This window comes from Lissotriton helveticus, chromosome 3_1, assembly GCF_964261635.1.
Source record: "Lissotriton helveticus chromosome 3_1, aLisHel1.1, whole genome shotgun sequence".
Taxonomy (NCBI): Eukaryota; Metazoa; Chordata; class Amphibia; order Caudata; family Salamandridae; genus Lissotriton; species Lissotriton helveticus.
The window spans coordinates 964,741,514-964,768,918 of NC_136061.1; positions in this window are offsets into that span (position 1 = coordinate 964,741,514).

Here is a 27,405-nt window from a genome sequence, read left to right on the forward strand (position 1 = left end):
ACCTAGCAACCCTATACATTTTTGAAAACTAGACACCCAGGGGAATTCAGGATGGGGTGACTCGTCTGCCTACCCCCAGGTTTTGTTACCCGGAATCCCTTGCAAAGCTAAGATTTTGACAAAAAAAAACACATTTTCCTCACATTTCTGTGGTGGAAAGTTCTGGAATCTGCGTGGATCAACAAATTTCCACCCACCCAGCGTTCCCCCAGGTCTCCTGAAAAAAATGGTACCTCAATTGCGTGACATTTTCACCATTGTCAAATCCACCAGCTTTTGCAAGAGGGGTTACCTGGGTTTTTGGCCCCGTGCTAGACGGCCATCTAGGGAAACCTACCAAACCCACACATTTCTGAAAAGTAGACACCCGGGGGCTTCCAAGGAGGTATGGCTTGCATGGATCCTCCAACGTTCCTTTACCCAGAATCCCTTGCAAACCTCAATTTTAGCAGAAAAAAATCAGTTTTTTCACACTTTTTAGTGTGGGAAAGCGTGGCATCACTGGGCTCACACAAATTACCTCCCACCCAGCGTTCCCCCAGGTCTCCCGATAAAAACAGTACCTCACTTGCGTGGGTAGGCATAGTGGCTGCAACAGGAAAAGGTCCAAATCGTACGGTGGTGAATTTAAAATACCCTGAAGCAAAATAACCTTGATTTTTGGGGGGGGCACCTGAGTTTTTGGCCTGGGGCTCGGTGGTATTCTTTGGAAAGTACCAAACCCAAACAGTTCTGAAAACTAGACACCCGGGGGAGTCCAGGGAGGTATGGCATGCGTGGGTCCCCCAATGTTTTCCTACCCAGAACCCCTTGCAAACCTTAAAATTAGGTAAAAATATCACTTTTCCTACCTTTTTTGCGTGGGATCTCCGTGCCGGCAAAAATGTCCTACCACCCAGCGTTCCCCTTGTTCTCCCGAGTAAAAGGATACCTCACTTGTGTGGGTGCCCCAAAGCAGAACAGGCCAAAAATGAATTTTGAAAAAATTAGTATTTAAGTTTTACAAATTAAGCCCCCCTGCCTTAGTCACAGGCCTTTGGCCCACCCACACAAGTGAGGCATCATTTTACTCGGGAGAAAAAGGGGAACGCTGGGTGGTAGGACATTTGTGCCGGCAGCGAGATCCCACCCAAAAAAGTACGGAAAAGTGAGTTTTTTAACCTAAATTTAAGGTTTGCAGGGGTTTCTGGGTAGGAAAACATTGGGGGACCCACGCATGTCATACCTCCCTGGACTCCCCCGGGTGTCTAGTTCTCAGAACTGTTTGGGCTTGGTAGTTTCCAAAGATGCCCGCCAAGCCCCGGGCCAAAAGCTTAGGTGACCCCCTCAAAAAATAAGATTGTTTTGCTAAAGGTAATTTTTTGGTCTCCACAGTACGAATTGGGCCTTTTCCTGTAGCAGCCACTATGCCTACCCACGCAAGTGAGGTACCATTTTTATCGAGAGACCTTGGGGAACGCTGTGTGGGAGGTAATTTGTGTGAGCCCAGTGATGCCACGCTTTCCCACACTAAAAAGTGTGAAAAAAACGATTTTTTCTGCTAAAATTGAGGTTTGCAAGGGATTCTGGGTAAAGGAACGTTGGAGGATTCACGCAAGCCATACCTCCTTGGAAGCCCCCGGGTGTCTACTTTTCAGAAATGTGTGGGTTTGGTAGGTTTCCCTAGATGGCCGTCTAGCACGGGGCCAAAAACCCAGGTAACCCCTCTTGCAAAAGCTGGTGGACTTGACAATTGTCACCATTGTCAAATCCACCAGCTTTTGCAAGAGGGGTTACCTGGGTTTTTGGCCCCGTGCTAGACGGCCATCTAGGGAAACCTACCAAACCCACACATTTCTGAAAAGTAGACACCCGGGGGCTTCCAAGGAGGTATGGCTTGCGTGGATCCTCCAACGTTCCTTTACCCAGAATCCCTTGCAAACCTCAATTTTAGCAGAAAAAAATCAGTTTTTTCACACTTTTTAGTGTGGGAAAGCGTGGCATCACTGGGCTCACACAAATTACCTCCCACCCAGTGTTCCGCCAGGTCTCCTGATAAAAATGGTACCTCACTTGCGTGGGTAGGCATAGTGGCTGCAACAGGAAAAGGTCCAAATCGTACGGTGGTGAATTTAAAATACCCTGAAGCAAAATAACCTTGATTTTTTTGGGGGGGGGCACCTGAGTTTTTGGCCCGGGGCTCGGTGGTATTCTTTGGAAAGTACCAAACCCAAACAGTTCTGAATACTAGACACCCGGGGGAGTCCAGGGAGGTATGGCATGCGTGGGTCCCCCAATGTTTTCCTACCCAGAACCCCTTGCAGACCTTAAAACTAGGTAAAAATATCACTTTTCCAAACTTTTTTGCGTGGGATCTCCGTGCCGGCAAAAATGTCCTACCGCCCAGCGTTCCCCTTGTTCTTCTGAGTAAAAGGATACCTCACTTGTGTGGGTGCCCCAAAGCAGAACAGGCTAAAAATGAATTTTGAAAAAAGTAGTATTTAAGTTTTACAAATTAAGCCCCCCTGCCTTAGTCACAGGCCTTTGGCCCACCCACACAAGTGAGGTATCATTTTACTCGGGAGAACAAGGGGAACGCTGGGTGGTAAGACATTTGTGCCGGCAGCGAGATCCCACCCAAAAAGTACGGAAAAATTGGTTTTTAACCTAAATTTAAGGTTTGCAGGGGTTTCTGGGTAGGAAAACATTGGGGGACCCACGCATGCCATACCTCCCTGGACTCCCCCGGGTGTCTAGTTCTCAGAACTGTTTGGGTTTGGCAGTTTCCAAAGATGCCCGCCAAGCCCCGGGCCAAAAACTCATGGGAACCCCCTTGCAAAACCAAATTGTTTTGAATTAATTAAGTTTTCAGATGGAGAACGTGCGAGTCAGGGGACAATATCGCATGAAAATTGTGACGGACAATTTCAAGTTTGCAAGAGATTGCGGACAAAAAACAACAATAGAATTCACCAACAAGACATGACCATATACTACCATGAATTACCAATAATATCTAAATTTAGAAAGTTTTTTATAGCTATAATATACACCATAACTGAGTTACTCAAAAGACAAAGAATCAAGCACGGCTATCTATTCCTCAAAGACACACACATACAGGTTGGATTTGGCACGAGGGCGAGTGATGGTTCAGTACATAAAATTTTATTATCATGATATTTCAAAAAAATGAAATGCTCTGTTAATAAATAAATGCATAAAAACCGAACCAGTGACTCGCAACTCGTGAGCTGTAAAGCCACGACAAGGCACCAACCGTTTTACAGGCCATTCACGCACCTTTCATACCTGATACAAACCAGACCACTGACACCATCTGGAAGAAAAGCAACACATTACAACAATCACAATAAGGGACAAGGTACACCCTACTGCAGAAAGAGAAATTTTTTTTTTTACTGCACAGCCATCTAATCCGCAAGCACACACACATACTGGTTGGATTTGGCACGAAGGTGAGTGATGATTCAGTACATACAATTGTATTCGCAAGTAATTTCACAAAAAATGAAATACACTGCGTATAATTGAAAGTATGATTAACTGAACCACTGACTCACAGCGCGTGAGCTGTAAAGCCACGTCAAGGCACCAACCTCTTTACAGGCCATTCATACACCTTTCGTACGTGTGACATATTCAAAACATTCACACCGCCAGCCGCGGACCCATCACATTTCAACACTCACACCAGCAAACAGGGCCATTCAAGGGCCCATCACTTTCACACGCCCACATTTCTGACACTGCAACTACACAAAATGATGGACTGCGTGGAGTGTCACTCAACTAGCAGTGTGTGTACTGACCAACAGAAAGTAACTACTCACACACCGCCAGCCAAGCGCCAGTCCACCCACACCACCATCCAAGCACCAGACCATGCACACCGCCAGCCAAACACCACTCAGCGCACACCGACAGCCAAGCACAACTCCGTGCACAGACAGCCAAGTATCACTCCACACACACCACCAGCCAAGCACCACTCCACACACACCGCCAACCAAGCACCACTCCGTGCACAGACAGCTAAGCACCGCTCCACGCACACCCTCCAGCCAAGTACCCCTCCACACACACCGCCAGCCAAACACCACTCCACACACACCACCAGCCAAACACCACTCCATGCACAGACAGCCAAGTACCACTCCACGAACACCACCAGCCAAGCGCCACTCCACACACACCGCCAGCCAAGCACCACTCCGTGCACAGACAGCCAAGTACTACTCCACAAACACCACCAGCCAAGCGCCACTCCACACACACCGCCAGCCAAGGACCACTCCGTGCACAGACAGCCAAGTACTACTCCACAAACACCACCAGCCAAGCACAACTCCACACACACCGCCAGCCAAGCACCACTCCACACACACCGCCAGCCAAGCACCACTCCACACACACCGCCAGCCAAACACCACTCCATGCACAGACAGCCAAGTACCACTCCACGAACACCACCAGCCAAGCGCCACTCCACACACACCGCCAGCCAAGCACCACTCCGTGCACAGACAGCCAAGTACCACTCCACTCACACCACCAGCCAAGCGCAACTCCACACACACCGCCAGCCAAGCACCAGCCGGCACACACCACAAACACATTTAGAATTCTGTTTTTGAAAATAACACTAAACAAATGGAAATGCCTACAAATCAGCTAACACAAATTCCTAAAATAAAAACTTTGCACTAATGCCAATCCTTGAAACAAACTAAACATTTTTTACAGAATGCAGACCAGGCAATTCACTTTACAGCTCATTAAAACTCCCAAAACTTCTTTTGCGTGTGGTACGATTTAAAACAAGCTGACAGACACAATGCAGGCTTAGAAGGACAGTCAGGACAGTATATACGAGACTCCTTCCGCACGCCTCTTTGCCAACAGACTCTGCATCTTCTAGTCGGAAAGTCTCTTGCGGTAGTGGAAGGAATAGATTCAGGAAAGTGGCGATCTTTTAATCTAGCCACTTCCTCCACCACTCCAAATCTAGGAACACTTGCCTGCTCCACAAGTACAAGGCTGCCTATTATAGACTCCTGAAACTTAACAAAAGGCATCTTCTTCTCAGGACAAGACTTCTGGAACACAACGAAAGCATTAAAGGATGCCAAGTGGAACAGATGGATAGCCAACTTCTTGTACTAAACGTAAGCCTTTCGAAGAGCAGCATAAGGTTCCAACCTCTGATCTACTCTGTCAACACCACCCATGAACTTATTGTAAGCTAAAATGCACACAGGTTTGCGCACCTCAGCACCCTGACCCCAAACAGGCACAGGTTCTGTACTTTCATCGTGGATAGTAGTCAGCATGTACACATCTCTCTTGTCTGAATACTTCACAGCTAGAAGCTCCCCACATCGCAATGCCGTAGACTGTCCCCGCACAAGCCTTTTGCAAACAAGTTCCTTTGGGAAACCTTTACGGTTACTGCGCATTGTGCCACAAGCAACAGTGCCCACTTTGGCCAACTCCTTGAACAACCGCACACCAGTGTAGAAGTTATCTACATATAAATGATGGCCTTTGTTAAATAATCCTCTACCTAGTTCCCACACAATTTTCTCAGTCACTCCAAAAGTAGAAGGACAACCAGGGGGGTTAATGCTGGACTCCTTACCAGTGTACACCCTGAAATTGTAGACATATCCAGTCTCACTGTCACACAGCATATACAGTTTGATTCCATAGCGTGCCCTCTTACTAGGAATGTATTGCCTAAAAACCAAGCTGCCCTTGAACAGCAGCAAAGACTCATCCACTGCAATTTCTTTACCAGGGACAAAGATCTCAGAAAAACGATCAACAAAGTGATCAAGGACAGGCCGAATTTTAAACAAACGGTCACAATCAGGGTGATCGCGTGACAACGCTAAACTATTATCAACAAAATGCATCATCCGAAGAAGAAGCATATACCGATCACGACTTATGACTGCTGGAATTATAGCTGTTGCCATCAAGGGACTAGTGGACCAATATGAAGTCATTGATGGCTTCCTTAGCAAGCCCATCAAAAAAGTTAATCCCAAAAACTTCTTCATCTCTTCAACATTTATGGGAGTCCACCGGATTGCTCTAGAATAGGGATTAAGGCTGGCACTGTTGGCCCTCAAAAATTGTTCTGCATACAAATTGGTTTGCTCAACAATCTCTTGCAAAAACACATCGTCAAAAAACAACTGAAAAAAATGTATTGGCAGAAAATTCTCAGTATTCACTCTACACCCAGGAACACCAGTGAACTCTGGCAATGCCGGCTGCACCAAGCCTGGGGGAACCCAGAGGCCATCCCTATCAACGGGGGGAGCAGCCACCCTAGCCTGCAGCCCAGAAGCCTCTTGCTGCTGTTCACCAACGGGAAGCCTAACAGCCACAGATACTTCTGGCTGCACAACACCAACAGAAGACATAGCATCCCCAGAGGGCTCTTCCTGCACTACACCAACGGGAAGCCCAGCAGCCTGAGATGCTTCTTGCTGCACTACACCACCGGGAAACCAAGCAGGCCCAGATGCCTCTTGCCGCTCTACACCAATGGGAAGCCTAACAGCCCCAGATGCCCCTTGCTGCACTGTGCCAGCAGGAAGACGAAAAGCACCAGATGCCTCTTTGCGCACCACAGCAATGTGAAGCCTTTTGGGCGCAGGCTCCAGCCCACATGCCTCTTGCCGACGTAAAAAGAAAGGAAACCTTGCGGCCCTAGGCAGCAGCACAGGTGCCTCTTGGCCCACTACCGGCACCTCAATGTCCTCCTCTACCATAGGCCCTTCATCAGCACTAGAAGAAGATTCATCATCCGATGATGATGATTCCATGCGAAGAGAAAACTCACTGCCAGAATCTTCTGCCGCCACCTGGGAGTCCGAATCGGACTCAGTCTCTGAACCATGGTCAGAGGAAGACTCAAAAAGCAAACCAAGAACCTGCTGAGCAGTAATCCTGCGACTAGTCATTATAAATATGATCTAGCACTTTTTACCAAGGGTCCACCAAAGAACAAACAAGCCACCATACTCTCTTTTACACTCTGAAGCGCTAAGATGCTCCCTGGAGTGAAACCTGCGCTATATAAAACACCAATTACATTACATTACATTACATTATCCTTACAAAGCAAGAAGACTGCACACACAAGTGAACAACAACCTACACTGTGCAAAGTAAGAAGTAAACAAGGTAAGGCTTTCACAAAAAGATAAATACAATCCAAAACAATTTCACTCTTACCAAATATAGCTACACTCACCAGCACCTACTCTGTTGAGACACAGCAAAAAGAAATGATATCCCACTAGAAAGTAAAAAAGAAATGACAGATTAGAAAAAAAGTGCACATCAAACACTAATGCTGAAAAAAAACGAAAAAAAAAAACACAGAGCCACACAAACTGCTAGAAGTACAACCTTTTTCTATAAGACAAACATCAAGGGAAAGTAGTACAAAATACATTCACTTACCAAGCACAAGCAACTACACAAGCTGCAAACAGACACGCAACCTACAACAATCCAAACAGCAAAAGCCTGGAACAAGACAAAAATAGAGAAGAAAAAAAATTACTACCACATTTCACAAACAATATAACAATTAAAACAACAACACACAAATTTGCCCCCCAAATTTAAATTCGGCCAGATGGGCCATCAAATAGGGCTTAGACCAATTGGGATTAGATGAGGTTTAACATCAAGACACTGGTTAATTTTTTGAATTTTTTTTACTGCCTGACCCCTTTGGTGCCAGTCTGTCTTTTGCTCCTACCAGTATCCCCATCACACAGGGGCAGTAAGGACATTCATACACCTTTTGTACGTGTGACACATACAAAAAATTTACACCGCCAGCCGTCAGCGCCATTCAAGGGCCCATCACTTTCACACGCCCACATATCTGACACAGCAACTACAGAAAATGATGGACTGCGTAGAGTGTCACTCAACTAGCAGTGTGTGTAGTGACCAACAGAAAGTAACTACTCACACACCGCCAGCCGAGTGCCAGTCCACCCACACCACCATCCAAGCACCAGACCATGCACACCGCCAGCCAAACACCACTCAGCGCACACCGACAGCCAAGTACCACTCCATGCACACCATCCAGCCAAGCGCCACTCCACACACACCGCCAGCCAAGCACCACTCCGTGCACAGACAGCCAAGTACCACTCCACGCACACCACCAGCCAAGCGCCACTCCACGCACACCGCCAGCCAAGCACCACTCCGTGCACAGACAGCAAAGTAGCACTCCACGCACACCACCAGCCAAGCGCCACTCCACACACACCGCCAGCCAAGCAGCCCTCCGTGTACAGACAGCAAAGTACCCCTCCACGCACACCGCCAGCCAAACACCACTCAGCGCACACCGACAGCCAAGTACCACTCCACACACACCGCCAGCCAAGCACCATTCCACACACACCGCAAGCCAAGCGCCACTCACCGCCAGCCAAGCACCGCTCCACGCACCCCATCCAGCCAAGTACCACTCCCCACGCACCGCCAGCCAAACACCACTCCACACACACCACCAGCCAAACACCACTCCCTGCACAGACAACCAAGTACCACTCCACGCACACCACCAGCCAAGCGCCACTCTACACACACCGCCAGCCAAGCAGCACTCCGTGCACAGACAGCAAAGTAGCACTCCACGCACACCACCAGCCAAGCGCCACTCCACACACACCGCCAGCCAAGCACCACTCCGTGCACAGACAGCAAAGTAGCACTCCACGCACACCACCAGCCAAGCGCCACTCCACAAACACCACCAGCCAAGCACCACTCCATGCACAGACAGCCAAGTACCACTCCACACACACCACCAGCCAAGCGCCACTCCACACACACCGCCAGCCAAGCACCACTCCGTGCATAGATAGCCAAGTACCCCTCCACGCACACCGCCAGCCAAACACCACTCAGCGCACACCGACAGCCAAGTACCACTCCACACACACCGCCAGCCAAGCACCACTCCACGCACACCGCAAGCCAAGCGCCACTCACCGCCAGCCAAGCACCGCTCCACGCACACCATCCAGCCAAGTACCACTCCACACACACCGCCAGCCAAACACCACTCCACACACACCACCAGCCAAACACCACTCCGTGCACAGACAACCAAGTACCACTCCACGCACACCATCCAGCGAAGCACCACTCCACACACACCGCCAGCAAAGCAGCACTCCGTGCACAGACAGCCAAGTACCACTGCACGCACACCATCCAGCCAAGCGCCACTCCCCACACACCGCCAGCCAAGCACTACTCCTTGCCCAAGGGGTCGCTTCCTAAAAACTAAATTTAAATTCCCTGGTGCTAGTGGGCATTTTCTGCCCCCCCCCCCACCCCCCTGGGGGCAAAACGGCAAAAAAATGGGCCGACTTGCCCCCAGGGTGGACAGAAAAACAAAAACACAATCATGGCCACCTGGAAGCGACCCTTACCCAAGGGGTCGCTTCCCAAAAGAAACACATTGCCCCAACAAAAATCCCTGGTGCTAGTGGGAAATTTCTGCCCCCCCTGGGGGCAAAACGTCTGAAAAACGGGCCGATTTGCCCCCAGGGGGGGGGGGGGGCAGAAAAACAAAAAGTTAAGTGTGAGGCCACCTGGAAGCGACCCTTGCCCAAGGGGTCACTTCCTAAAAGCTAAAAACAAAATCCCTGGTGCTAGTGGGCATTTTCTGTCCCCCCTGGGGGCAAAACGGCAAAATAAAACGGGCCGATTTGCCCCCAGGGGGGACAGAAAAACGTAAACAAAAAACATGGCCGCCATCTTGGCTCCAAAAAACAACCCTGGTGCTAGTGGGGAATTTCTGCCCCCCCCTGGGGGCAAAACGGCCGAAAAAACAGGCCAATTTGCCCCCAGGGGGGGCAGAAAAACAAAAACATAATTACAGCCCGCCTGGAAGCGACCCTTGCCCAAGGGGTCGCTTCCTATAAACTAAAATGAAATCCCTGGTGCTAGTGGGGGCATTTCCACCGCACGATCGCGACACTGTGCGCGATCGTGAGGCAGAAATGCCCTGCAAAGAGACATCAGGGGAGAGGAAAATCTCTTTCCTCTCCCCTGATGCCTCTTCGCTGCCCCCAAACCCCGCCAGCCACGAGAAACCCACCTTCTTGCACGGCGCTCAGGAAGCAAATGGCTTCCCGAGCGCTGGGAATCCCTGATGATGTCAGCGCGCGCTGTGCGCGCTGACGTCATCAGGGATTCCCATGGGGGGGGGGGCGGGCACGGCAGCAGAAGCTCTTCCGCTGCCGCCCCCAGCAAAACAACGAAGATCGGAGACCCTCGGGGGAGCGCCAGCGCTTCCCCCGAGGGTGGGGCTGATGACGAGCTGGCCTTGTCATCACCGCACGACAGGTAAGCGCCATGACGAGCCCAGCTCGTCATTAGCCCCGAAGGGGTTAAAAGCCGATAATGCGTGCGTGAGTGCGCATCAGCAGAAAAAAACTAGAGCACCAACTTGACTTTCCCCAAAACAAAGCGGAAGTTCCCAAGAAGCCTTCAACCAACTCAAAGTGCCCCCAACGATGATTAAGGAATAGGATGCAAAATATTGAGCAGTTTTAAAAACACAGTCACAACAATATTTTAAAAAACAATGTTTCAAGAAACGATATTTTAAAAAGAAAATCTCGCTTCTGACCAGAATCCGAGTTTTGTTATGATGACAGATGCATTGCTGCAAGGTTGGGGGCATATCTCCAAGACCTCGAAATACCGGGTCATTAGTCAGACCGCGAAGCTCAACTTCACATCAACCTGCTGGAGCTAAAGGCAGTTTTCTTGGGATTACAGGCAATTCTCCCCAGATTCCACGATTCGACAGTGCTAGTCAGAACAGACAGTACAACAGTGATGTTTTACCTATTAAAACAAGGGGGTACAAAGTCAAAACTCCTGTCAAAACAAGCGCAAGAGATCTGGAGGTGGTTACTACTTCACATCATCTCACTTCAAGTTCAGCATGTTCCAGGTGTGAACAACACAAGGGCAGATATCCTGAGTAGATCAACCAGTGTTTCACACAAGTGGGAATTAGCTCAAAGTCAACTTCTCAGCGTGTTTCGTCTATGGGGCACCCCATCGCTGGATCTGTTCGCAAACCACCACAACTCAAAATGCAAACACTTTGTAAGCAGGTTTCCTCAAAAGGGATCGTGGGGCAATGCACTGCAGAAGCGCTGGACAGGGATGTTCGCGTACGCATTCCCTCCATTTCCTCTAATATCGAGAGTGTTACGGAAGATGAAATCAGAACTGTGCCACTTAATTCTCAAAGCCCCGGCATGGCCAAGACAAGCTTGGTTCTCAGAACTTCTCAAGTAATCAGTGGCACCCAGAATACAGTTCCCATTATTGCAGGACCTGATCACTATGAACAAAGGACAAATTCTCCATCCAAATTTGAAATCGCTGAACTTGTCAGCATGGAACCTCACGAACAAGAATTCCAATCTTTAAATATTTCTCAAGAATGCCGAGATATACTATCACGATCTCGGGCAATCTCTACGAATAAGACATATACGGCAAACTGGAAGAGATTTTGTCAATGGTGCGCATCTCAAAATCTGCATCCCTTTAATGCCTCTTCAGAGCAAATTCTGCCATATCTTTTGCATTTGGCTAAAACAGGTCTTTCACATACATCTATAAAAGTGCATTTAGCAGCTATCTCAAGATATAGGAGGGTTCCTAACCATCCGTCTCTTTGGTCACAAAGAGTGATAAAAGAATTTCTCAAAGGGCTCTTCAGAGTGTTTCCCCCGGTGCAATGCCCGATAGTCTCTTGGCAGCTTAATACGGTTCTTACGCAGCTCATGAAACCGCCGTTTGAACCAGTGCGTAAAGCGGATTTACAGTTTATTTCATGGAAGACAGCCTTGCTGTTAGCCCTCACATCAGCAAGGAGAGTCAATGAAATTCAAGCCTTCTCAATTGCAGAACCTTTTCTCCTTTTCCGACCGGATAAAGTTCTCCTTAGGACAAATCCAAAGTTCATTCCTAAGGTTCCGTCCAGTTTTCATCTCAATGAGCCTGTGGTGTTACCTACATTCTTTAGAGACCCTTCTTCGTCTGCGGAAACAGCCCTACACTCTCTAGACATTAAACGATGTTTAAAATTCTACATTGACAAAACAAAGTCTTTCAGGAAAACAAACCAACTTTTTGTGGTTTTCTGGACCCAGAAAAGGTTTGGCACTGTCCAGATCTAGCCTTTCGAGATGGATAACTTCGGCCATTTCCTTAAGTCATGACAAAGCTGGAAAACCTCTACAATCCAGGGTGCACGCGCATTCCACAAGAAAGATGGCAACTTCTACGGCTCTGTTTGCAGGAGTGTCTCTGCCAGACATTTGCAGGGCAGCGACGTGGAAAAATTTGCACACCTTCAGTAGACACTATTGTCTAAACACAGCATGGAAAGAGGATGCAGCAGTGTGACAAGTAGTTCTACGCAATTTATTTCAATAAGGTATTTATCAAGCTATATATATATATATATATATATATATATATATATATGTTTTTGTATACATATTTACAAATATATCTATGTGTATCTAAACATTTATTTTCTTGCATTATTTGAATACTGTCTTTGCATAAGCAGATAGATTAATTCTAAGATTGTTAATATCCTGGAAATAGGAGCAGAGCCCGCAGAGAATTTGGGGTTCTATCCTGGAAACGCAATTTGGTACAAGTACTGCTTGCTATTCTGATACAAGCACGTGAATCTATGAAAGACTCAATACTGGAGAAAAAACTAGTTACTTACCTGTATACTATGGTTCTCCCGTATTATCTTTCGTAGATTCATATGCGGCCCGCCCACCTCCCCGTTTCTCAGGTAGACCTTTTTATCTCTAGATATGTCCTTGGCTCTCACTTGGGGTTGGAAATCTGAGGTATGATGGCTCTGATGGGGAGTGTGATGTCAGCGCTAGCAGCTGATTGGCTGAGTTTTGGACCAAATAATGATGAGGTTTGGTTACCAAATATTGTGATTCCTATGGGAGTTTTCTAGTACTGCTATGGTCATTCTGTTAAAGTGAGACTCCCACCATGACGACGGGGAAGATACAATCATGTGAATCTATGAAAGATAATACTGGAGAACCATAGTGTACAGGTAAGTAACTAGTTATGTCCCGCAGAGTAGAGTGGTGCAGAGTAGAGTGGGGTAGAGTACAGTGGTACACAGTAGAACAGAGTTGCATAGAGTGCAGTGATATAGAGCACAATGGTGTACAGTGGTGTAGCTTACAGTGGCGTAGCATGCAATGGCATACAGTACAGTGTTGTAGAGTAGAGTGGCGTAGAGCATAGTATATTGTTGTAGAGTGGAGTGGCATGGAGTAGTGTAGGAGAGTGGAATGGCATAGAGTGGAGTAGAGTGTTGTAGAGTCAAGTGGTGTTAAGTAGAGTGGAGTGGCATAGAGAGGAGTGGCATAAAGTGGAGTGCCGTAGAATGGAGAAGTGTGACATAAAATAGAGTGGAGGAAAGTGGCACGGAGTGGCATAGAGGGACTTATGTAGTGGTGCAGAGTAGAATGCAGTGGCATTGAGTAGACTGGTGCAGATAAAGTGGTACAGAGAGCAGTGGCATCGAGTACAGTGGCTCAGAATAGAAGAACCTAGAGTGCAATGGTGGAAAGAGGAGTAACATGCAGTGATGTAGAGTGCAGTGGTGCAGAGTAGAGTGGTGTTGAGTTCAGTGATGGAAAGTGCAGTGTTGCAGAATAGAGTGTTGTAGGGTACAAAGGTGCAGAGTAAAGTGGCACAGAGCAGAGTCCCGCAGAGGGGTGCAAAGCAGAGTGGCATAGAGTGTTGTAGAGTGTAGTGGCGTAGAGTACAGTGTACTTCCATAGAGTAGACTAGTGCAGAGAGCAGTGGCATAGAGTACAGAGGTACAAAGTAGAATAGAGGAATGTAGAGTGCAATGATGCAGAGTGGAGTCGAGTGCAGTGGAGAAGAGTAGAGTGGTGTTGAGTTCAGGTGTGGAGAGTGCAGTCTTGCAGAAAAGAGTGTTGTAGAGTGCAGTGGGACAGAGTAGAGTCCCACAGAGAAGAGTGATACAGAGAGCAGTGGCATAGAGTACAGTGGCACAGAATAGAAGATCAGAGTGGCATATGGTGCAGTGATATAGAGCGCAATGGTGTAGAGTGGTGTAGTGTGCAGTTGCGTACAGTACAGTGGTTCAGAGTAGAATGCCACTGAGTTCAGTGGCTGAGCTTGCAGTCTTGTAGAGTGTTTTAAACTGCAGTGGCATGGAGTAGAGTGGCATAGAGTAGAGTGGTACAGAGTATAATACAGAGGTGTATCATGCTGTGGTGTAGAGTTTTGCAGAGAAGAGCACAGTGGCGTAAAGTACATTGGGTTTGAGAAAAGTGGTGTTGAGTGCATATGCAAACAGTGTAGTTGTTTAGATTTGAGTGACATAGAGGGCAGTGGCATAGAGTAGAGTGGTGCAGAGTAGAGAGGTGCAGTGTAGAGTGCAGTGGTATTGAGTGGCTCAGAGTGGAGTAGTGTGGCGTACAGTGTAGGGGTATAGAGGGCAGTGGCATAAAGTAGATTGTTTCAGAGTAGAGAGCAGTGGCTTAATGTGCATTAGGTTTGAGTTAAGTGGTGTAAAGTGCATCGGTATAAAGTGCAGTGATGCACAGTATAGTGGAGTGGCGCAGAGTAGAGAGATCTGGGGCTGAGTCCAGTGACGCTAAGTAGACTGAGTAGTGTATGGTAGAGCCAAGAACCGTAGATTAGAGTGGGGTAGAGTGGATTGGCATAGAGTGCACTGGCATAGAGTGAAGTAGTATAAAGTAGAGTGTATTGGCGTAGTAGCATACAGTAGAGTGGTATAGAGTGGAGTGTTGTAGAGTGCAGTGGAGAAGAGTTCAGTGGTGCATAGTAGAGTAGTTTGGGGTAGAGTGCATTGGCATAGAGTGGTGTAGAGAGGCGTAGAGTAAAGTGACATAGCGTGGAGTGAAGCAGGGGAGAGTGCAGTGACGCAGTGTGGTGTGGTGTTTGACTGGAGCAGCATAGTGTGGAGTGGTGCAGAGTAGTGTGGAATGGGTTAAAATGGAGTATGCATGATGTGGTAACGCACTGCCATTACAGACAACACATCTTTGATTGAAATGACCATTACATTTACACGGACACACAGTTTTGGTGATAAAAGTATACAGTGCACAAATGATAATGTACAGGAATTGCATGGCATAGTGTATTGATTTGTTTTGATCGTATGAAAATATGTGTTTCCATTACACTTCAGAATTACCCAAAAACTTGCTTTAGTTGTGCTTTTCTAATTTAATATATTCAGAAATATAGTCTATGTTGATTTACAGACATTTAAATGTTGTTGTATGCTAGAAAAAAATAATAACATTGTGCAGCCTTCCTCAACTACCCCTCCATTAACCAGCATGATTGTCATGTAAATCCTCTCACTTTGAAGTCAGAGAAAGAAATGTAAGTACCAAACTCCCTGCAAGACAGCCTAACATTTGACCTCTGTCTTTGACTAACTGCACAGCAATCGTGACAAATAAGAACAAGATTTAAAGGCCTGTTTACAGAAATCCAGCCGTGGTGGAAGACTACAGTGAATAGCATTTGGGAAACAGGAAGGGACGAACTCAAGCTGGACAGCCTAAAATAAATAGAGCCAGCAAATAGAAAGGAAGCTAATGTGAGTTACAAGCCACAGAGTCAATGGTAAGCAATGGGTTAAATGCATTCCCAGGGAAGCTTTCTGAATGCCCCCAAGAAGACTTTAGCAAACCAGACAGCTGTGCTGTTTGGTAGGCTGTGACCTAAAAAGCGAGAGCCATGTTTGTGTTGCTTTTGTGATTTAGTAAGTTAAGTAAGTGAAGGACAGGGCCTGACAGAGCATATTTTTTCATTGTTGTCTCCGGTGAAAGAGCATGAAGGATGCAGTGTAATTGTTGGTAGAGAGTGTGGTGATCACAAGAGGTGTAAGTAGACACAGTGTCGGCACAAGTGGCAAAAGAACCTCAAGGCAGATTGTGAAGCTTTGAAATTGGAAAGGCAGAGGGAGATAAGCATGGGGCGGGGGGAGCTTAGACCTGCGAGTGGGTAAAGGAGGGTTTCTCAAAGTGGCTGTAAGATTGTGGTGTCTGTTTGTTTGCAAGTAGCAGGAAGCTAAATGTAACAATTTGCGCACAAAAGCACAAAGAACTGAAATTACCGTCTTGGAGCCAGTAGACGTGCTTCATGAATGAAAGTTAGGACTTTGTAAAAGCATGAGGGAGTGGGGAAGAGTGAGGTGCGGCTAGGGACAGAAGAGGAGAATATAGATGGGTGAAATGAGTCTTTGGTGTAGATTCATTGTGTTTGTGTTGGGCATGTTGCCAATGTACCTGCTGCACAAACGTAAGGTCAGGTCTGTTAAGAGTAGTTCAAACTGATAGATAAAGAGAGAGGTGTGTTGTTGATGTGTGTGCCCTGAAGAAGGTTGATAAGTTGTGGTGTGAGAGAACAATAGCCATAAAAAAGCATACTTACTATTTTAACACGGAGCTAGGGTTAATTGTATCTTATGGTGTGTAATTACTCTTTTAAAATGGAGCTAGGGTCAATTGTATATTATGGCGTGCACTTACTATTTTAACACAGAGATATGGTCAATTGTATATTATGATGTGCACTTACTGTTTTAACACGGAGCTAGAGTCAATTGTACATTATGGTGTAGGCAGTGTGTGGTGTCACCTAGTGCAAGTAAAGGAATTATGTCATTCTTGTCTGTTTAAAAAAGTAAACTGAAGCATTAGTGTAGGTTTAAGGTTTCCATGAGTTCATATTGCCCTGGTTTCACTGCACTTGCTGTTTGAATATAACGTACGCTCCTAAAAGAGCGTGTTCAAAGGATAGGAAAGAAAGAGGTGGTTTGAGGTGCTTAGAAGAGCAGTGATGGGGTGTTGTTGTTTTTGAAGAACGTGTTTGCCTATTTTTTGGCTGACAACGCAAGTAGTGACCCAATATGGTAAAAGACGTGTATTAGCGTAGGCAGGGTGTTACAGTGTGCCGTGTAGGTTAGGAAATGGGTTCCAGTGCTCCTGTTTGTATTTTTCAAGAAAGCATTAATTTGAGTTGTATGTGTTTTGTGACATGGTTCTACTGGCCCTGTTGAACATAATGAATCTATGTCTTAATAAATGTGTAGTATCCTCAGGTTGTACATATGTTCATTTCTTCCTCTGCATCTAGCTGCTCAGCCAGTGTGAGTGTTCCGTTTTTGTGTAGACTAGGGATGAGCAAAGAACAAGGATAGTCATGTTTGTGTATGTGTAATGGAAGAGTGTGTGAAAACAAAATGTCTTTGATTTTCTTGAAATGGAGGCTGAAACTTCAAATGTAGATATTAGTGTAAAAGAAAATGATGGTAAACAGAGCAGTGGTTTATAGGCTTACAGAAGGAGAATTATCGTGTTTTGTGATTGTTTAAAAGTAACACAGGTGCAAAAAATACAACTGTTTGTAGAGATTAAAAGTGTACATGACAATGAATAAGGTTCTGGTGCCACTGCACCTACTGTACCAATGAAAGATACACCCTTGAAGGGGCACACTGTATGGATATGATATGAATTTGTAGTTGGGTGAACTAATGTAGTAGTGTGTGTTTAATGGGTTTGTGTGTCGCACAGTGGCAGTGCAGTGATTGCACAGAAAGAACATAGGCTGGTAAATATTGCCACATTGTGAAAGGGCTGTCAGGAATACTGAGCTAGGTATGGGGGTTGTTAGGTGTGCACCAAAGGACACAGGAGGGTGGTGGTTTTATAAGCGCATTGGCACCAAAGAGGATCTTTGTTATTTAAAAACGGAGTGAGCTTCAAAATTACTTGTTTTGCACATTGCAGTAGGCATTGTGTGACATTCGGTAGTGCATTGAAGGAATTACGCTCCTTGTGTTCTGTATATCGTCCAAAACTCAACATTATTTCTTTTGCAATGGGTCCTTGAGGCCAAAGTGTGTTTAGAGCGACTGCACCTTCTGCTCAAATGTAAAGTATTGTCATGGAACGGCGGTAGCGAAAAGTGCGTATTGAAGCGCGTTAAGCCCAGTGATGGGCTATAGAATACTACCGGTGGTTTGTTGTTGATTACAAAGGACACATTTGCCTATGTTTGAGGCGATAATGCAAGAAAATGAAGTATATTTAAAAGAGTGGCAGTGGCTTAGGTAGTGTATGTTAAAATGTAGTTAAAGTAACTAAATGTGCTGCTGTGGTCTTTTGATAATTAAAAAATAATTCATTACTGTTTGTTGGTGTTACTGCACCTGCTGCACATATTGAAATGTCGATCTAATACGTGTATTTCCAAATGACATATGAAGAAATTGAGGTGTATTGTTGGTGGGTGTGCACTGAAGAAGAGTGTTCAGTTGCGGTGGTGTTAGTGAAATCTTGTCATGAAACTATACTTTGTATGAAAAAAGTGAGACAGAAACGAAGTGCATGTTATTGCGCAGTGGTGTAAGCAGTGTGTGTTAACTCCTTGTGCACCAAAATAAATGTTGTCATTAAACTTGATGTATTACCTATTAAATCAATAGTGTATTTGTAATTTATATATGATTCTTTATTGCCCTAGTGCAATTGCATTTGTTGTCTGAGTTGAAAGTCCCCTCCTAAAATTGCATGTGCAAATGGTATGTACGGAAAAAGGGTGGTGTGGTCCATAGAAGAGAAGTGAAAGTTAGGGCTGGCTTTAGGGCAGTGCAACTGTTGGCACCGCACCTGGCAATGAGCTAGAGGGACGCTGTCTTTTCAATATGTTTGTATAAAAGTGCCTTCCTTGAAGTTCCTTGTATGTCCAGCAATACTCTGACAACAATAATAATGTCACGATAACTCTGGTGATTAATGTATCTGCTGGTGAGAGATCACAGTTATGATTAATATACCTGCTGCAAAGAACGTGTACTATGCAGACCCCACAAATGTATCTTATGTATATAACTCAGTGGGTTACTGCTTTTGTCACAGAAATTATTTTGTTACTTTTACTTCTTGCTACAACCCTAATTTAGCACAGTGAGCTATGAATGGTCATCGAAGAGCGGCACGCCAACTGCAAGGTCTAATTTAGGATTTTTTTATCCGCAGCCTTTCATTATCTTAATGTTAGTAAAAAAATAATTGGTATGGTTGGCAGTAAATTCATATTGATAAAGGCAACCCCAAACACTGTTACGTGTTAAATCCTGTGTCTCTGCATCTCAAAACCAAACATCAAGTGCCTACCAGTATGGAAGACATGACTAGCACACCCTTTAGTCCTCATTGTTTATGTAAAATTTCATATACACTGACTTACACAATTAAGATTCATTGTCTTTGTATGATGTGTAGGTGATGTAAAGTGCTCTGACAGCCAGCACTGGTATGAGAAGCTATTAACCCCTTCGCTGCTAGGCCTTTTCCCCTCCTGTGCTAAGCCTTTTTTTGGCGATTTGGGGTAGTGCGCGCTTAGGCCCCTGTAACTTTTTGACCACATAAGGTATCCACGCCAAATTTGAACCTTTTTCTTCCAACATCATGTGGATTCCAAAGGCGCCCATGGTTTGTGGATTCCCTTGGAGGGGTCCCAGAAATTAACCAAAATATAGTGACATTTTTGTTTTTTTCAGAAAAATGGGAAAAACGGGCTGCAAATGAAAGCCTCTGGGTTTTTCCCTGAACATGTTATCAAAAAAGGGTTTGTGGGGCTGAAATCTCCATTTTCTCAGCTATTAGGGAATGACAGTCTTTTGTCAGAGAACCGACATTTTTCACACAGTTTTGGCATTTTTCTAGGACATAGCCTATTTTTGCTATTTTTAGAGCTTTCCACCTCCTTCCAGTTAATGGTAGAAATGAGTTTGAAAGCAATAATGGATCCTGGAAAGCTGTACATTTTCGAAAAGTAGACATAATTCTGAAATTAGAAAGGGATCATTTGTCTAAATCCATGAAGGTTTCTTTATAGAAACTAACAGTTAAATATTGGAATAATTGAAAATGTGTTGAAAAAAATAGCCTTTTGTCTCAACGTTTTCACCTATAACCTTTTCTAATTTTGACAGCTCTTGGAAAGCAATATACCGTTACATCCGTTAGACCAGAGGTCTTCAAACTGGGGGAGGGCCCCCCTAGGGGGGCCTCGAGTGATCTCAGGGGGGGCGCCAGGCTCTGGCCAAAAGAAACATTATGCTTTGTTTTCAGCCTAAAAAAATGAGCTGCAGTAAGCACATCTGTAATGGGCCATCATTCACATCCTTTGTCATTTAAATCCTGGCTGGGAGAAGGTGTCAAAAGGGAAGGGACTACAAATTTTCTCCAAGACCCACACTGCCATTTTGAATAACCACACTGGATCCTTTGCACATTAGTAAGGCCTGCCTCACCGGAATAGTATGTTTGGAAATCATGTATTTGTTTGCATTTCTAAAACAGTGACAGAACTTAGCTGCAATGTTTAAATAAGTCTAGACATATTTAAACATTTCCAGTTAAATAAAATAATTGTGAAATATTTTGAGGGGGGGCCCGGCGAATTGTTTTTCTACACTGGGGGGCGCGGAATAAAAAAGTTTGAAGACCACTGCGTTAGACCTTCCTGGTTGCGGGGATATATAGGACTTGTAGTTTCACCAAGAACCCGACGAACCCAGGTCCAAAAACTGAGCAGCAACTTGCAATGGTATTTTTTCATTTACTGGGTATAGAGCAGTTTGTCTTGGAAAATGTATACATGGAAAAATCTGTATAAAAGACACCTATGTATTTCTGAATTGGGTACAAATTATAGAGTTCAGAAACAGTATATAATTGCACATTTTCAAAATTGGGAATACTCATACTAGCATGAGAATTATTGGTCATTTTTCAAAAAGATTTTTTTTACACAATGTCTTTCATTGAAAGGGAGAAATGCATGAAAGCTCAATTGGTAATAACAGTTGATTTACAAATCTGAATTACCCTAAGTCTCCCGATAAAAACGGTACCTCACTTGTGTGGGTCGGCCTTGTGCCTGCGACAGGAAACGGCCTAAAATGCAACGTGGTCACACCTCAATTTTGCAGTTACAAATTGACCCTTTTATGGCAAAGTGCCTACCTGTAGTTTTTGCACCCTAGCTCTGCCGGCACCTAGGGAAACCTAGCAAACGTAGACACCCAGGGGAATTCAGGATGGGGTGACTCGACTGCCTACCACCAGGTTTTGTTACCCAGAATCCCTTGCAAAGCTAAGAATTTTACAAAAAAAACACATTTTCCTCACATTTCTGTGGTGGAAAGTTCAGGAATCTGCGTGGATCAACAAATTTCCACCCACCCCGCGTTCCCCCACGTCTCCCGAAAAAAAATGATACCTCACTTGCGTGGGTAGGCATAGTGGCTGCGACACGAAACAGCGCAAAACGCAACTTGGTCGCACCTCAATTTCCGAGTGAAATCTTGCGCTTTTTGGACAAAGAGACTACCTTTTGTTTTTGAGCCCTAGCTCTGCCAGCACCTATGGGAAACCTAGCAAACCTATACATTTTTGAAAACGAGACACCCAGGGGAATTCAGGATGGGGTGACTCGACTGCCTACCACCAGGTTTTGTTACCCAGAATCCCTTGCAAAGCTAAGAATTTGTCCAACAAAACACATTTTCCTCACATTTCTGTGGTGGAAAGTTCTGGAATCTGCGTGGATCAACAAATTTCCACCCACCCAGCGTTCCCCCAGGTCTCCTGAAAAAAATGGTACCTCACTTGCGTGGGTAGGCATAGTGGCTGCGACATGAAACAGCGCAAAACGCAACGTGGTCGCACCTCAATTTCCCAGTGAAATCTTGCGCTTTTTGTACAAAGTGACTACCTTTTGTTTTTGAGCCCCAGCTCTGCCAGCACCTAGGGAAACCTAGCAAACCTTTGCATTTTTGAAAACTAGACACCCAGGGGAATTCAGGATGGGGTGACTCGACTGCCTACCACCAGGTTTTGTTACCCTGAATCCCTTGCAAAGCTAAGAATTTGACAAAAATAAACATTTTCCTCACATTTCTGTGGTGGAAAGTTCTGGAATCTGCGTGGATCAACAAATTTCCACCCACCCAGCGTTCCCCCAGGTCTCCCGAAAGAAATGGTACCTCACTTGCATGGGTAGGCATAGTGGCTGCGACATGAAACAGCACAAAACGCAAAGTGGTCGCACCTCAATTTCACAGTGAAATCTTGCGCTTTTGGTACAAAGAGACTACCTTTTGTTTTTGAGCCCCAGCTCTGCCAGCACCTAGGGAAACCTAGCAAACCTATACATTTTTGAAAACGAGACACCCAGGGGAATTCAGGATGGGGTAACTCGACTGCCTACCACCAGGTTTTGTTACCCAGAATCCCTTGCAAAGCTAAGAATTTGACAAAAAAAAAACATTTACCTCACATTTCTGTGGTGGAAAGTTCTGGAATCTGTGTGGATCAACAAATTTCCACCCACCCAGCGTTTCCCCAGGTCTCCTGAAAAAAATGGTACCTCACTTGCGTGGGTAGGCATAGTGGCTGCGACATGAAACAGCGCAAAACGCAACATGGTCGCACCTCAATTTCCCAGTGAAATCTTGCCCTTTTTGGATAAAGAGACTACCTTTTGTTTTTGAGCCCTAGCTCTGCCAGCACCTAGGGAAACCTAGCAATGCTATACCTTTTTGAAAACTAGACACCTAGGGGAATTCAGGATGGGGTGACTCGACTGCCTACCACCAGGTTTTGTTACCCAGAATCCCTTGCAAAGCTAAGAATTTGTCCAACAAAACACATTTTCCTCACATTTCTGTGGTGGAAAGTTCTGGAATCTGCGTGGATCAACAAATTTCCACCCACCCAGCGTTCCCCCAGGTCTCCCGAAAAAAATGGTACCTCACTTGCGTGGGTAGGCATAGTGGCTGCGACATGAAACAGCGCAAAACGCAACGTGGTCACACCTCAATTTCCCAGTGAAATCTTGCGCTTTTTGTACAAAGAGACTACCTTTTGTTTTTGAGCCCCAGCTCTGCCAGCACCTAGGAAACCTAGCAAACCTATGCATTTTTGAAAACTAGACACCCAGGGGAATTCAGGATGGGGTGACTCGACTGCCTACCATCAGGTTTTGTTACCCAGAATCCCTTGCAAAGCTAAGAATTTGACAAAAATACACATTTTCCTCACATTTCTGTGGTGGAAAGTTCTGGAATCTGCGTGGATCAACAAATTTCCACCCACCCAGCGTTTCCCCAGGTCTCCCAAAAAAAATGGTACCTCACTTGCGTTGTTAGGCATAGTGGCTGCGACATGAAACAGCACAAAACGCAACGTGGTCGCACCTCAATTTCCCAGTGAAATCTTGCGCTTTTAAGACAAAGAGACTACCTTTTGTTTTTGAGCCCTAGCTCTGCCAGCACCTATGGAAACCTAGCAAACCGATACATTTTTAAAAAGTAGACACCCAGGGGAATTTAGGATGGGGTGACTCGACTGCCTACCACCAGGTTTTGTTACCCAGAATCCCTTGCAAAGCTAAGAATTTGTCCAACAAAACACATTTTCCTCACATTTCTGTGGTGGAAAGTTCTGGAATCTGCGTGGATCAACAAATTTCCACCCACCCAGCGTTCCCCCAGGTCTCCCGAAAAAAATGGTACCTCACTTGCGTGGGTAGGCATAGTGGCTGCGACATGAAACAGGCCAAAACGCAACGTGGTCGCACCTCAATTTCCCAGTGAAATCTTGCGCTTTTTGTATAAAGTGACTACCTTTTGTTTTTGAGCCCAAGCTCTGCCAGCACCTAGGGAAACCTAGCAAACCTTTGCATTTTTGAAAATTAGACACCCAGGGGAATTCAGGATGGGGTGACTCGACTGCCTACCACCAGGTTTTGTTACCCTGAATCCCTTGCAAAGCTAAGAATTTGACAAAAATAAACATTTTCCTCACATTTCTGTGGTGGAAAGTTCTGGAATCTGCGTGGATCAACAAATTTCCACCCACCCAGCGTTCCCCTAGGTCTCCCGAAAGAAATGGTACCTCACTTGCATGGGTAGGCATAGTGGCTGCGACATGAAACAGCACAAAACGCAAAGTGGTCGCACATCAATTTCACAGTGAAATCTTGCGCTTTTGGTACAAAGAGACTACCCTTTTGTTTTTGAGCCCCAGCTCTGCCAGCACCTAGGAAACCTAGCAAACCTATGCATTTTTGAAAACTAGACACCCAGGGGAATTCAGGATGGGGTGACTCGACTGCCTACCATCAGGTTTTGTTACCCAGAATCCCTTGCAAAGCTAAGAATTTGACAAAAATACACATTTTCCTCACATTTCTGTGGTGGAAAGTTCTGGAATCTGCATGGATCAACAAATTTCCACCCACCCAGCGTTCCCCCAGGTCTCCCAAAAAAAATGGTACCTCACTTGCGTTGTTAGGCATAGTGGCTGCGACATGAAACAGCACAAAACGCAACGTGGTCGCACCTCAATTTCCCAGTGAAATCTTGCGCTTTTAAGACAAAGAGACTACCTTTTGTTTTTGAGCCCTAGCTCTGCCAGCACCTATGGAAACCTAGCAAACCGATACATTTTTAAAAAGTAGACACCCAGGGGAATTCAGGATGGGGTGACTCGACTGCCTACCACCAGGTTTTGTTACCCAGAATCCCTTGCAAAGCTAAGAATTTGTCCAACAAAACACATTTTCCTCACATTTCTGTGGTGGAAAGTTCTGGAATCTGCGTGGATCAACAAATTTCCACCCACCCACCGTTCCCCCAGGTCTCCCGAAAAAAAATGGTACCTCACTTGCGTGGGTAGGCATAGTGGCTGCGACATGAAACAGCGCAAAACGCAACGTGGTCGCACCTCAATTTCCCAGTGAAATCTTGCGCTTTTTGTATAAAGTGACTACCTTTTGTTTTTGAGCCCCAGCTCTGCCAGCACCTAGGGAAACCTAGCAAACCTTTGCATTTTTGAAAACTAGACACCCAGGGGAATTCAGGATGGGGTGACTCGACTGCCTACCACCAGGTTTTGTTACCCAGAATCCTTTGCAAATCTAAGAATTTGACCAAAAAAACACATTTTCCTCACATTTCTGTGGTGGAAAGTTCTGGAATCTGTGTGGATCAACAAATTTCCACCCACCCAGCGTTTCCCCAGGTCTCCTGAAAAAAATGGTACCTCACTTGCGTGGGTAGGCATAGTGGCTGCGACATGAAACAGCGCAAAACGCAACATGGTCGCACCTCAATTTCCCAGTGAAATCTTGCCCTTTTTGGATAAAGAGACTACCTTTTGTTTTTGAGCCCTAGCTCTGCCAGCACCTAGGGAAACCTAGCAATGCTATACCTTTTTGAAAACTAGACACCTAGGGGAATTCAGGATGGGGTGACTCGACTGCCTACCACCAGGTTTTGTTACCCAGAATCCCTTGCAAAGCTAAGAATTTGTCCAACAAAACACATTTTCCTCACATTTCTGTGGTGGAAAGTTCTGGAATCTGCGTGGATCAACAAATTTCCACCCACCCAGCGTTCCCCCAGGTCTCCCGAAAAAAATGGTACCTCACTTGCGTGGGTAGGCATAGTGGCTGCGACATGAAACAGCGCAAAACGCAACGTGGTCACACCTCAATTTCCCAGTGAAATCTTGCGCTTTTTGTACAAAGAGACTACCTTTTGTTTTTGAGCCCCAGCTCTGCCAGCACCTAGGAAACCTAGCAAACCTATGCATTTTTGAAAACTAGACACCCAGGGGAATTCAGGATGGGGTGACTCGACTGCCTACCATCAGGTTTTGTTACCCAGAATCCCTTGCAAAGCTAAGAATTTGACAAAAATACACATTTTCCTCACATTTCTGTGGTGGAAAGTTCTGGAATCTGCGTGGATCAACAAATTTCCACCCACCCAGTGTTCCCCCAGGTTTCCCGGAAAAAATGGTACCTCACTTGCGTGGGTAGGCATAGTGGCTGCGACACGAAACAGTGCAAAACGCAACGTGGTCGCACCTCAATTTCCCAGTGAAATATTGCGCTTTTTGGACAAAGAGACTACCTTTTGTTTTTGAGCCCTAGCTCTGCCAGCACCTAGGGAAACCTAGCAAACCTATACATTATTGAAAACTAGACACCCAGGGGAATTCAGGATGGGGTGACTCGACTGCCTACCACCAGGTTTTGTTACCCAGACTCCCTTGCAAAGCTAAGAATTTGACAAAAAAACACGTTTTCCTCACATTTCTGTGGTGGAAAGTTCTGGAATCTGCGTGGATCAACAAATTTCCACCCACCCAGCGTTCCCCCAGGTCTCCCGGAAAAAATGGTACCTCACTTGCGTGGGTAGGCATAGTGGCTGCGACACGAAACAGCGCAAAACGCCACATGGTCGCACCTCAATTTCCCAGTGAAATCTTGCGCTTTTTGGACAAAGAGACTACCTTTTGTTTTTGAGTCCTAGCTCTGCCAGCACCTAGAAAAACCTAGCAAACCTATACATTTTTGAAAACTAGACACCCAGGGGAATTCAGGATGGGGTGACTCGACTGCCTACCACCAGGTTTTGTTACCCAGAATCCCTTGCAAAGCTAAGAATTTGTCCAACAAAACACATTTTCCTCACATTTCTGTGGTGGAAAGTTCTGGAATCTGCGTGGATCAACAAATTTCCACCCACCCAGCATTCCCCCAGGTCTCCCGAAAAAAATGGTACCTCACTTGCGTGGGTAGGCATAGTGGCTGCGACATGAAACAGCGCAAAACGCAACGTGGTCGCACCTCAATTTCCCAATGAAATATTGCGCTTTTTGGACAAAGAGACTACCTTTTGTTTTTGAGCCCTAGCTCTGCCAGCACCTAGGGAAACCTAGCTAACCTATACATTATTGAAAACTAGACACCCAGGGGAATTCAGGATGGGGTGACTCGACTGCCTACCACCAGGTTTTGTTACCCAGACTCCCTTGCAAAGCTAAGAATTTGACCAAAAAAAACACATTTTCCTCACATTTCTGTGGTGGAAAGTTCTGGAATCTGCGTGGATCAACAAATTTCCACCCACCCAGCGTTCCCCCAGGCCAGGTCTCCCGGAAAAAATGGTACCTCACTTGCGTGGGTAGGCATAGTGGCTGCGACACGAAAGAGCGCAAAATGCCACATGGTCGCACCTCAATTTCCCAGTGAAATCTTGCGCTTTTTGGACAAAGAGACTACCTTTTGTTTTTGAGCCCTAGCTCTGCCAGCACCTAGGAAAACCTAGCAAACCTATACATTTTTGAAAAGTAGACACCCAGGGGAATTCAGGATGGG